Consider the following 11,390-nt stretch of genomic DNA (forward strand, 5'->3'; position numbering starts at 1 on the left):
GTCGCCGCCCGCCCCGACGCCGTCGCCGCCCCGCCCCGACGTCGCCGCCCGCCCTGCTACACCTCGTCGTCGCCGTCGCCGACCGTGAGCAACTTTATTTTATTTTTGTTAGATTTTTTTGTTAGTTCATAAATTTATTTGTTAGATTAGATTTGTAGTAATTTAGATATGTAGTTCATATTGTGTAATTTAGATTGTGTAATTTAGATTGTGTAATTAATTTGTTCACATTATGTTAGATTTTTTTAAGATTTTTTTGTTAGTTCATAGATTTATTTGTTAGATTAGATGTGGTGTAATTTAGATATGTAGTTCATATTGTGTAATTTAGATTGTGTAATTAATTTGTTCATATTATGTTAGATTTTTTTCTGTTAGTAGATTTTTTTGTTAGATTTTGTTAGATTTTTTAAGATTTTTGTTAGATTTTGTTAGATTTTTTTGTAGTTCATAGATTTTTTTGTTTGATGTGTAGTAATTTAGATGTGTAGTTCATAGATGTTTTATCATATATATGCAAAGATCGAATATGTCAAATTTTTATGATTTTTTTCTGTTCATAGAATCTTTATGATTTTTTTCTGTTGTAATTTTGTTTATAGAATTTTAATGATTTTTTTGTTCATAGTACGTATTTAGAAAAATACTAGTTTATTTTTAGTAAGTAATATTTTATTTTATTTATAGTAAGTGCTTCATATATAGTTGAACTAGCTAGTTGATTTAATAAACTACTTTATTTTACTATATATAGAAGTAGTTTGTTTTTAGTAAGTACTACTTTATTTATTTATAGTAAGTGTTTAGTAGTTGAACTAGCTAGTTGATTTAATTAATAAAACTACTTTATTTAACTATATATAGAAGTAGTTCCCGCATCGACGTCAGCGATGCCTATCCCGCATCCTCGTCGTCGTCGACTCGGCGGTGGAGGCTTGCTTGATCAGGACCATGTTCGGGATTGGACTTCGCCGGGCTGGTATTGGGAGGTGCTACCTTCCGGGGGATGTAGGTTGGTGAGGAGGCAGGACATTGTTGACCCGATCCTTGTTTGGTGGCCGTCGTGTGGGCCAGTGACGGTGCCGAGGCTTCCGGACACCGTGGAGGTGGTACGTCACCGTGTCAGCGAGGAGGACGAGCACGTCCGTCGCTACATGGTTGCATTGGAGGGCAGGTTCGACAATACCTGACAGGTTCTTCAGGGATCTCACTGGAGCTATGATCATTTGATGGTTCCTTATCTTTGGGTGTCCACCGCCCGCGTCGATACCCGTCGGGCACTACGGTTCTAGTTGTATTAGTGATGCTATATTAGTGATAATATTCGATGATGTACGGACACCAAGAGATGATGTACTTTTGCTTATAATTATTGAATGCATGCTAATTTGAATACTACTTTATTTTATGATTTGGTTTTGCTTATTTTATGATTTGGTTTTGCTTATTGAATGCTCATATTGGATAAGTTCTCCTTCATTCCCGTGTGCTAGACAATTTGATGTAATAATGCACTCGGGAATGAAAGGAGGAGCTACGTACATCACCGATAGTTAACCCATGATTAATAATCTAGTTTAATATTTGAATTATGAACATAGGCCGGAAATGTCGTACTCGGATGACGAAAACCGCCCGGGGGAGTGCGACTGGTGCCACGACGACCGAGGTATCTGCGACAGGTTCATTGAGCTGGACGAAGATCGTCGCTTCAGCATTAAGCTCGAGGAGACCTTCGATGTTCATACGGTACGCAACCGACGACAATAGTTTTTTTTCGTAATTACTCATAACTTCAACTATTTTAATCATGACAATATTTTTCATCTTTTCTAATCCGACTAGCTTATCCCATGCTTTGCAAGACGCTATGTCTTGGAGAGGATGGGTTTTGAAGACCATGAAAGTTTCGAAATCAAAAAAATTATCCTAAGTACCCATCATGGTGTGGATTTTCAAGTAAAGTTGTACAATGCTCAGAGTGTAACCCATTTTGGTTGCAAAAATTGGGAAACACTTTGCAAGATGTATGGTCTTGATGAGGGTATGCTTGTCACCATGGATCTTGGTGATCCTACAATCGAGCAAGAGAGACCTTCGATTTGGGTCCTTGTGGATACACCTCCAATTCTTCCCCCATGTGAGCTTAAATGGTTATTAAGTAATTTATATTGTTTATTTCAAAATAGTTGACAACTTATCTCCATTGACAACTTATTTTCATTCTTCAAAGAATGTGTGGAAGATGGTAGACAGAACCTACTACACCGAAGGCTCCGAATTAACTTATCAGGAGAAAAATCATCTGTTCACATTTTGTACTGATCTTGAGAATTACAATATCTACAATCAAATTCCTCAACATTATGGTCAATACGTGCCACTAGTGCACGTGTTGAACTACGGTAACTACCATGAAGATACTCTGGTAAGATTTTTTTACTATTACGACATCCGCGATCTTTTTGCACACTTCTAAAACTAGTACATCATTGCTAACTACGAAGTTATTACTATGTTTTTCAACAGATAATCCCAAATGATTGTGTGCCTCATCTGATGTATACGCATGGTAGCCTTCATGTTTTGAACATACAACCAGGTCGTCCTACGAATCTCAACTGTCCATACCGGGTTTCTAAAAGAAGTGGAGACATAACAATCAAAGAATGGAAAAAATGTATGGACAGTCGTAAGGAGCTTCTTGGAAGCAACAAGCAACGAAGGGCAAGAATTGGAGACAGGATGATCGCCATTCTTCATAATGGAGAGTCAGGGTCTATATTGGTTTATGATATTTTACCTTAAGGGTGTTTAGGTCCTACCTGATACTGATGATCATGTGCTAAGAACAATTATGTAGGGTTGGGTTCGATGACTATGAGGATGATGATCGTATGACTTATTATTAATAACGAGTAGAAGTTGTATGATGATGCATAGGACTTGTTATTATATATGATGATGTATGATGCGCATGCATGAGCATGTTATATCAGCGGGTGAAATGAACATAGCAGCAGCGTTGATAAACCAAGGACGAAGATATAAGAGAGGACACTTCTCTCTATTAGCTAGCTAATAACAACCTAAAAATAACCCCCAAAACCCCTAAAGCCGCCACATTTGTAAAAAAAACATGAACTTTTGGTCCCGGTTGGAGCCACCAACCGGGACCAAAGGCCCCCCTGACTGGGCTCGGCGGACCGGCCACGTGGAGGCACATCTGTCCCGGTTCGAGTTTGAACCGGGACAAATGGGTGGAGGTATTAGTAACGACCCATTAGTCCCGGTTCATGAACCGGGACTAAAGGCCCTTACGAACCGGGACTAATGGGTGTTTTTCTACTAGTGTTGATTAACTAATGCCTAAGATCTACTCCCTCCGTTCCAAAATAGATGACAGAGGGAGTATCGTGCGTCGAGTTGAAACTCACTAGAAGTCTACTATCTACTAGTCCATGTCCATCGGTTAAGGCAAGCATGCACGTTACCATCAATTTTCTATGCGTACGTGCAGGCCACTGAGGGTAAGAGCATCTCCACTCATTCGGACCCCAGCGCATAGGCCGGCGCCTTTTCGGGCGTCCATCCGATGATTTTTAGACCCTTGGGGCGATAAAGGCCCCAGCCACGCCCTCAGGTGCCGCCCCCCAAGGGCCCAGTCACGCGTCCCATATTCAAACTTGATCGTTTCTACTTCAAAAAAGGCCATAATCCAACGATCATCGCAATAGTTCGGCGATCAGTGTCATCGTTGGGCAATCAAATGAAGGATAGGCAATAGTTCGACGTACAAAAAAAGGAAGGGCGTGAAAGGAATGCATCAAACGTCGAGGTCGCCCTCCAGCGTCGTTCTCGGTGTGCGCGGACTGGGAGGAGTCGGCGCGGTTTCTAGACTTGTCGGCGTGGCTTCTTTGCTGCTGGGCGTCGCAGATGCATCATCAGTCAGGCTGGGCGTCGGCGTTGGAGTCGCCGGTATCTGGTTCAGGATGAGACCGCGCTCCGCCAGGAACCATGCCTTGAGCTTCTCGTCGCCGCTATGCAGCATGTCAGCGCCGCCCATCAAGAAAGCCATGTCGTTGTTCCTCTTCTTGGCGTCTTGAGCTTTGAGCTTCACGGCGACGTTGGTCCGAAACAAGTCGAGTTTGACGGCGCTGTTCATCATCAAAGCATCACACTGCGCCTCAGCTTTCTCTTCTCGCTAGGCGGCCCTGGTCTTGGCGTCGGTGAGGCAATGCTCGATGGACTCTTGCACGCGTGCGGCAGCCGACTCGGCGTGTTTCGCCTTCTTGGCCCCTTTGTTGCCGTCCGGGCGCCCGTCGGCCGCTCCCGGTGTCGGCGTGTCTGGCTTGTACGTCTCTTTGGCCTTGGCGAGGGTGCGCCGGATATCAGCCCCCTCCTCGCACTTGTTGATCTGTTTGAAGACGTGGAGGTAGTTGAACTCTTGGTCGCTGTTGTCGTCGCTGTACATGAGGAACATGCGCAGCAGCGGCGCCGAAGAGCGATCATCAGTGGGCGGGGGTGCGCAAATGGGCACGCGCACGACAAGAGGAATAGAGAGAGGGTGGCGTGCCGTACCGGATCCTCGACGCTGGTGCCGCTCTCCTGGCGAGCCACGACCTCCTCGACGACCCCATGCCATTTGTTGCACGCCGTTTGGATGAGCCCCCAATGATTCTCCATGGCCTTCGACCTCCGCTACATGTGGACGTCTTTGAAGTAGGGGTCGACGAGCTTGCGCTCGCTGAACTCGTCCTTGATGCGGTACCAATACGTGTCGATGTTCGGGTTCGTGCCGGTGATCGGGTCGAGGCAGACGACTTTCCACGCTTCGGCAAGGCACTCATCTTCCTTGGTCGCCCACTTGATGCGCGGCTCGCCGATCTTGACCACCCCTTTCTTCTTCTTCTTTTTCTTCTTGCCTTTCCTCGTCGGCGCCGGCTCCTCCCCTTTCTCCTCCTCTTCCTCCTCCTCCTCCGGCTCTTCCTCGCCGTAATCGAGCTCGCCATCCATGTTACCGAGATCAATCGAGCCGTCTTGGGTAGTGAACCCGGGGGAAGTGGCGGCGGCAGTCGAGCTGGCTACGATGATGGCTTCCATGTCGGCCTCCGTCGCTTCAGCGTCACCAAGATGCGATGAGGAGGAGGCTTGCGAGTAGAGGCCGCGATGGAGAGGTGGCGTCGGGGAGGCTACGTAGTCCGGCGGCGAGTACGTGTATGGAGGGTACTGCACGCTGGCGAACGCGGGCGAGGGCGTGCGCTGGACCGGGCGCCATGGGGGAAGGTGATGTTGGGGTTAAAACCGCCGTGGACGTCGCCGTCGGCATAGCCCGGCGACGGCGTGCTCCATGGTGTGGCGGCGATGAGAAGCCGACCGAAGATCCGACGCTTTGCTGGCTCCAGGCCGCGTGCGGGCCATGGCCACCGGGTGGATTCATCATCCCCGCGCGAGCCACCTCGGCTTGTTCGGCCGACGAGCGCTCTGCCTGCTCCGCCGCCGCCGCGGCCGCGAGCGCCGCCCCCTCCCGGGCCTTCTTGGCCCTGTTACGCCTATCGGCGGTGATGACGTCCCGGCGCTGCACTTCCGCCTCTCAGTCGACATTGGTCATGCCCGGGGGCTTGGACGGCGGCGCCCTCTGCTTCCTCTACTTCGGCTGGGCGACGGTGGCGGCTGTGGTATCCGTCGCGGCGTGGGGGAGTACGTCCTTCTTCGGCAGCATGGCGGTCGGCTTGCAAGGGAGGAGGCGGAGTTTGGCCGAAGGAATGAATAATGGGAGGGAAGCCGAGGGGGAAAGCAGGAGGAAACGGCGGGAAAATGGCCTCCTCTCGCCAACAAAGCAGCCCCACGCCCCTTTTCGTTTCTGTCGGCGCCCCCAGACGACACCCGGGTGCTTGGGTTCGGGTCGGGATCGCCGGCTCTGGATTTGGCCAAAACCGGCGCTAAATAAAGTCCTAGGGGCGCGACTAGGCCGATATTTGGCCACCGACGCTAAAAATTCACCTGGGGGTAGGCCAGTTTATTAACGTATAATGTGCTGTCTAGTCTCTTCCATCAGATCGGTCTTTTGGTTGCATTTGCTAGAGCATATACTTCTACATGGTATCAGAGCCAAGAGATCTTGAGTTCAAAATCCGGCTGGCGCAATTAAAATTCCAGCCCACTTTCGCCTCGACATCAATCATGCAGCGGTGAGCGGGTCTTCGCCTCCGTGTCCATCAAGATCTGTCCGCCAGATGGTGCTATAAACAGACCGCCTTGCCAAAAGCTTCACAAGACAAACAGGGCACTGCACAAGCCAAAGCTAGCAAATATTTGACCTGTAACGCGCGGTGCAGCCATGGAGAGTAGCGTCGCCAACATCCTGCTGGTGCTTTCGCTCGGGGCGGCCCTCGCCGCCGATACCTCCGGCGAGGTGTCCACCATTCGCCTCCCGCGAGCGATGGCAAAGGTGGGGCCCTCGGGCATGCCGCTATCAGATCAGGTCGATATACATATGTATCACTGAGTATGAGGTTATAACTTAGACAGTTCTTACGTACATACCCTCCATTGATCTCTTGACTACGATGTGGTACAGGTCTTGGTGGTGATGCAACAGTACTTGGGGCGCCCATGAAGGAGGACGAGAGGCCGTGGGCATGCTGCGACGACCTCCATTGCCTGAGAGTGCTCCCGAGGGCCTGCCTCTGCCGCGACACGGTGGCGCAGTGCGCCAGCGCGTGCCAGCACTGTGACGAGGTCAGCCATGGCCGCTACGTTTGCCTGGATTTGCACGAAGGTTGGCTCGGCCCAAAGTGCACGCACGAAGTGGACGTCGCCGGCGCCGGTAACTAGCTACCATAGCTAGGTAGCATGGCACGTACGCGTACGTTTTAGCGTGTTTCCATGATCCACACAGTAGTCCCAAGGCCTATCTACGTACTAGTTCAACTCCAAGGCCTCTTCGCGAGCCGCAGTCAAAGCCATTGCGGCCATCTTCGGGAAGGCGTTGCCAGTAAGCTTTGGCAACGAGATGGAGAGCACGATCGTCGTGTAGGAGGTGCGTGGCTTGTATGGACATTGGAGCTTTCTGCTTCTTTATGTCGTACACAGCCGTGGAGTTGGTTTGTTGGAATGTGAGGGGACTCAACAGCCCGGCGAAGCGTGACGCCCTTCGTGAACTAGCGGACTCCATGAAAGTAGCGATATGGTGTATCTTAGAAACTAAACTGGAGAGGGTGGATCAGTATGTAATTTTGCAATGCCTTCGGCCTAATTACGATGGGTTTGTTTACTTGCCAGCCTCGTCTACTAGGGGAGGTATTTTTGTCGCTTGGGATGCCTCGAAGGTGTCGATCACTAACACGGTGAACGATACCAACTTCACCACGGGTTACGTGACACCGAAGGAGGGCGTACCCTGGTGGCTGTCGGTGGTTTACGGGCCTCAGGAGGACTCTCAAAAGGTTGCAATGCTGGAGGAGCTCTCGGCTTGGAGGAAGCTTTGCCCAGGGCCGTGGATGGCAGTTGGCGACTTTAATATGATCCTTCATGCTGCCGACAAGAATAAATCTCTGTGGGATAGAAGGATGATGGGGAAGTTCAAGAGATTCATGGATGACAATGCGCTCAAGGAGTTATGTCTGCATGGTAGAAGGTTCACGTGGAGCAATGAGAGGGAGAGACCCACGTTGACCAAAATTGATCGTGCGTTGGTATCTGTGGATTGGGAGCTTGCGTACCCGGAAGGCTTGCTGCAGGCGTTATCTACGAATGCCTCAGACCATTGCCCGCTATTTCTTTCGTTGGAGGAGCATGTGCACCCACGTAAAAGATTTCGCTTTGAGATCTTCTGGACTAAGTTGGAGGGGTTTCTTGAGGCGGTGCAGGAGGGATGGAGATGTGACGAGTCCATCTCAGACCCGTTCGTAAGGCTGGATGTTCTGTTGAGAAGCTGCGCTAAAAACCTGACGGCCTGGGGGCAGAGGAGGGTTGGAAACATCAAGCTGCAGATCGCCATGGCAAACCTTGTGATCCTATGGCTGGACTGTGCGCAGGAGTCGCGGGTTCTCACCAGAGAGGAGAGATGGTTGCGTGGAACTCTGAAACACCTGGTCTTGGGGCTGTCATCATTGGAGCGGACGATTGCAAGACAGCGGTCAAGAATGAAATGGCTGCAGGAGGGAGACGCCAATGCCAAGCTTTTCCACTTGGTGGCCAATGGGAGGAAACTAAAGAACTTTATCCCTGTGATCTCAGTCGATGGAATCACCATCACAGATCAAGAAGCAAAGGAAGAGGCGTTCTTTGAGGCCTACAGTGAGCTGCTGGGGAGATGCGGCATGCGGAAGAACACATTAGATCTGGACTTCCTGGGCATTGAGCCGATAGACTTGGAGGACCAAGATCTAGTTTTCCAGGAGGATGGGGTTTGGAAAGTGGTGAGGGACATGCCCTCGGATCGCGCGCCTGGGCCGAATGGATTCATTGGAGTTTTTTTCCAGAAAGCTTGGTCTATTGTGAAGAAGGATGTGATGGCAGCATTGAACAAACTGTTCCTTAATAATGGGAGAGGGTTTGGGAGGCTTAATCAGGCGCTAATCACCTTGATACCCAAGAACCCAGAGGAATGTCAGATCAAAGACTTTAGGCCTATTTGTCTGGTTCATAGCATCCCAAAGCTAGCTTCAAAGGTTTTGGCTGCGCGTCTTTGCCCGCGCATGGGTGAGCTGGTGCATGCAAATCAATCAGCGTTTATTAAGGGAAGGAATATCCATGACAACTTCTTACTTCTCAGGCAACTTGCCAGGAAGCTTTACAAAAGGAAAACAAAGAGTGTGATGCTCAAGCTGGACATTTCCCGTGCCTTCGACTCCCTGTCATGGCCGTTCTTGTTCGAAGTGCTGAGAGCCAAGGGCTTCTCAAGAACTTGGAGGTCTTGGATCACAACCCTGCTCACCACGGCCAGCTCGAGGGTCGTTGTTAATGGGTGTGCTGGCAAGAAGTTTATGCATGCATGTGGTCTCAGGAAAGGGGACTCCATCTCACCCCTCCTCTTTTTCATTGCGATGGATGTCCTCTCGGCTATGATCTTGAAGGCACAGGAGACGAATGCAGTTAGCAAGCTACCTGGTTGTGCTCCGATACAAAGACTATCCCTGTATGCAGACGATGTTGTTATGTTCATCAGGCCGAGCTGGACGGATCTGTGGTTTACTCAGGAGGCGCTGAGATTATTCGGAGAGGCATCTGTCCTCAAGGTTAACTTCTCCAAGTCTACTGCCATCATGATCAGATCGAATGAGGAGGAGGAGGAGCTAGTGCGGCAGGCCATCCCATGGAAGATGGAGACATTCCCCATTAAATATCTAGGGCTGCAATTGGGGATCAAGCAACTCACGAGATCAGAGTGGCAGCCTATTGTGGATTAGGCGCTGAAGTTGATGTCAGGATGGCACACGTCCCGGTCGCCTCCTTCTGGTGAACCGGGTGGTGAGGGCCAGACCCATACACCACTTGATCGTGGCAGAGGCTCCTAAGTGGGCTTTGGAGAGAGTGGATAAGGGATGTCATGCCTTCTTCTGGGCAGGCTCAGAGGACATCCAGGGAGGATAGTGTGCAGTTGCGTGGCGCCGGGTTTCCCGGCCTAAGCAGATGGGAGGTCTCGGGGTGATGGATCTATATAAGCATGGTATAGCCCTCAGACTCAGGTGGGAATGGTTGAAACGGACAGACATCTCGTGTCCTTGGCAGGGCCTCGGTTACTGCTCCAACAAGCATGTCAGGATGGCCTTCGACAGCTTGGTCAAGTGGGAAGTCGGGGAAGGATCGAAGGCTTTGTTCTGGAGAGATCGTTGGATCAGTGGCTCCTGTGTGAAGGAAATTGCTCCGCTACTTGTTGACAAAGTGCGGCATCAGGTAGTTAATAAGAGGAGAGTGAAAGACGCTCTGTACCTGCATGGGTGGACGCATGATATCGTGGGAGAAATGAATACCGACGAGCTCTCACAGTTCATTAGGCTGTGGGAGGTGCTGGTAGACATTGAGCTCACTCCTGGCTCGGAGGACACACCGATCTGGCAATGGGATGCCACGGGCAAGTACTCGGCAAAATCGGCGTACAAAATGATGTGTGAGGGAGGAGTACGATTTCAGTGTGCTTCGGCTGTCTGGCGCAGTTGGGCTACGAAGACCTGCAAGCTCTTCATTTGGCTTGCACTTCAGCACAGAGTGTGGACTTCGGACCGCAGACAGAGGCATGGTCTACAAGATCATAGCTTGGCATGTTACCTTTGTGACCAAGAGGAGGACAATGTGGATCACATACTCATGCATTGTGTATTTGCGAGACAAGTGTGGTCTTTGTGCTTCAGAAGGCTGTGCGTTGACGAAGCTTTGATCCCAACCACGAAAGACACACTAGGTGATTGGTGGGTGTCGTCCAGGAAGCGAATTGACAAGAGACACCGGAGAGGATTCGACACACTCTGCATTTCTGTATGCTGGAATCTATTGAAGCAGTGAAATGACAGAGTCTTTCGCAACAGCAACATCACCAACGAATGGGGAGCAGCCAACCTTGTCCACCAGGAGCTTGGGCTATGGGCCTCGGCGAGAGGGAGATGAGTTCTACATGATATAGAGTAGTAGCCTAGCGTGTGGAGTGGAGAGGTGGACGTGCATGCCGTTTGTGGTAGTGCACTCCATCGTGTCTAATTCTTGTACATAATCCTCTTTCATCTATAAAGCTAAGGTACGCAATTTGCGTACTCTTGAAAAAAAAATAAGTATACGTGCCGTGCCGATCGATCAAAAGTGCCAAGTGCTAGATTACTGTTGTTGAACTTTGATTTGATTCGCACGAACAGAAATATGTTCTACCTCAACACACATATTTTTTAATAAACACCATATGGATGCAGACGCTAACATACGCGCATCCACGCTCATCCCAATGAATGCACACAAACTATAACCCTACGAGCACATTCGAGAGATGAAGCCGCAGATCATAAAATTATCAAGCTCACCATAGACGTCTCGTAGTTGACGAGCTCACTACCTTGAAAGAGTAACACCCAAGATAAATCCAGAAAATGCGATCACCCTCGGCAAGCCTATAAACTAGAACCGAATGGGCAGCTCACATCATATGGAACCTAGCCATCAGAGTTATGCTTAGCTTGCACGCGTACTTAATTCTTCACGCCATTGTGCCTCGATTCTTGCGCTTCTCCTACGGGTCCGACATGCATCGACGTTGGCGCACTAGACCGTAAAGGTTCGGGGAGGGAGGGGCACCAGTACTAGATATGCATCATTGCCAACCGTAATTTTCGCTGCTGTCCAACATCGAGGGAGGTCTTTGTTCTCTTCTATACACCCACGAGTTTCGCTGGTGCCCCCCC

This window comes from Triticum dicoccoides, chromosome 3B (assembly GCF_002162155.2).
Source record: "Triticum dicoccoides isolate Atlit2015 ecotype Zavitan chromosome 3B, WEW_v2.0, whole genome shotgun sequence".
Classification (NCBI taxonomy): Eukaryota; Viridiplantae; Streptophyta; class Magnoliopsida; order Poales; family Poaceae; genus Triticum; species Triticum dicoccoides.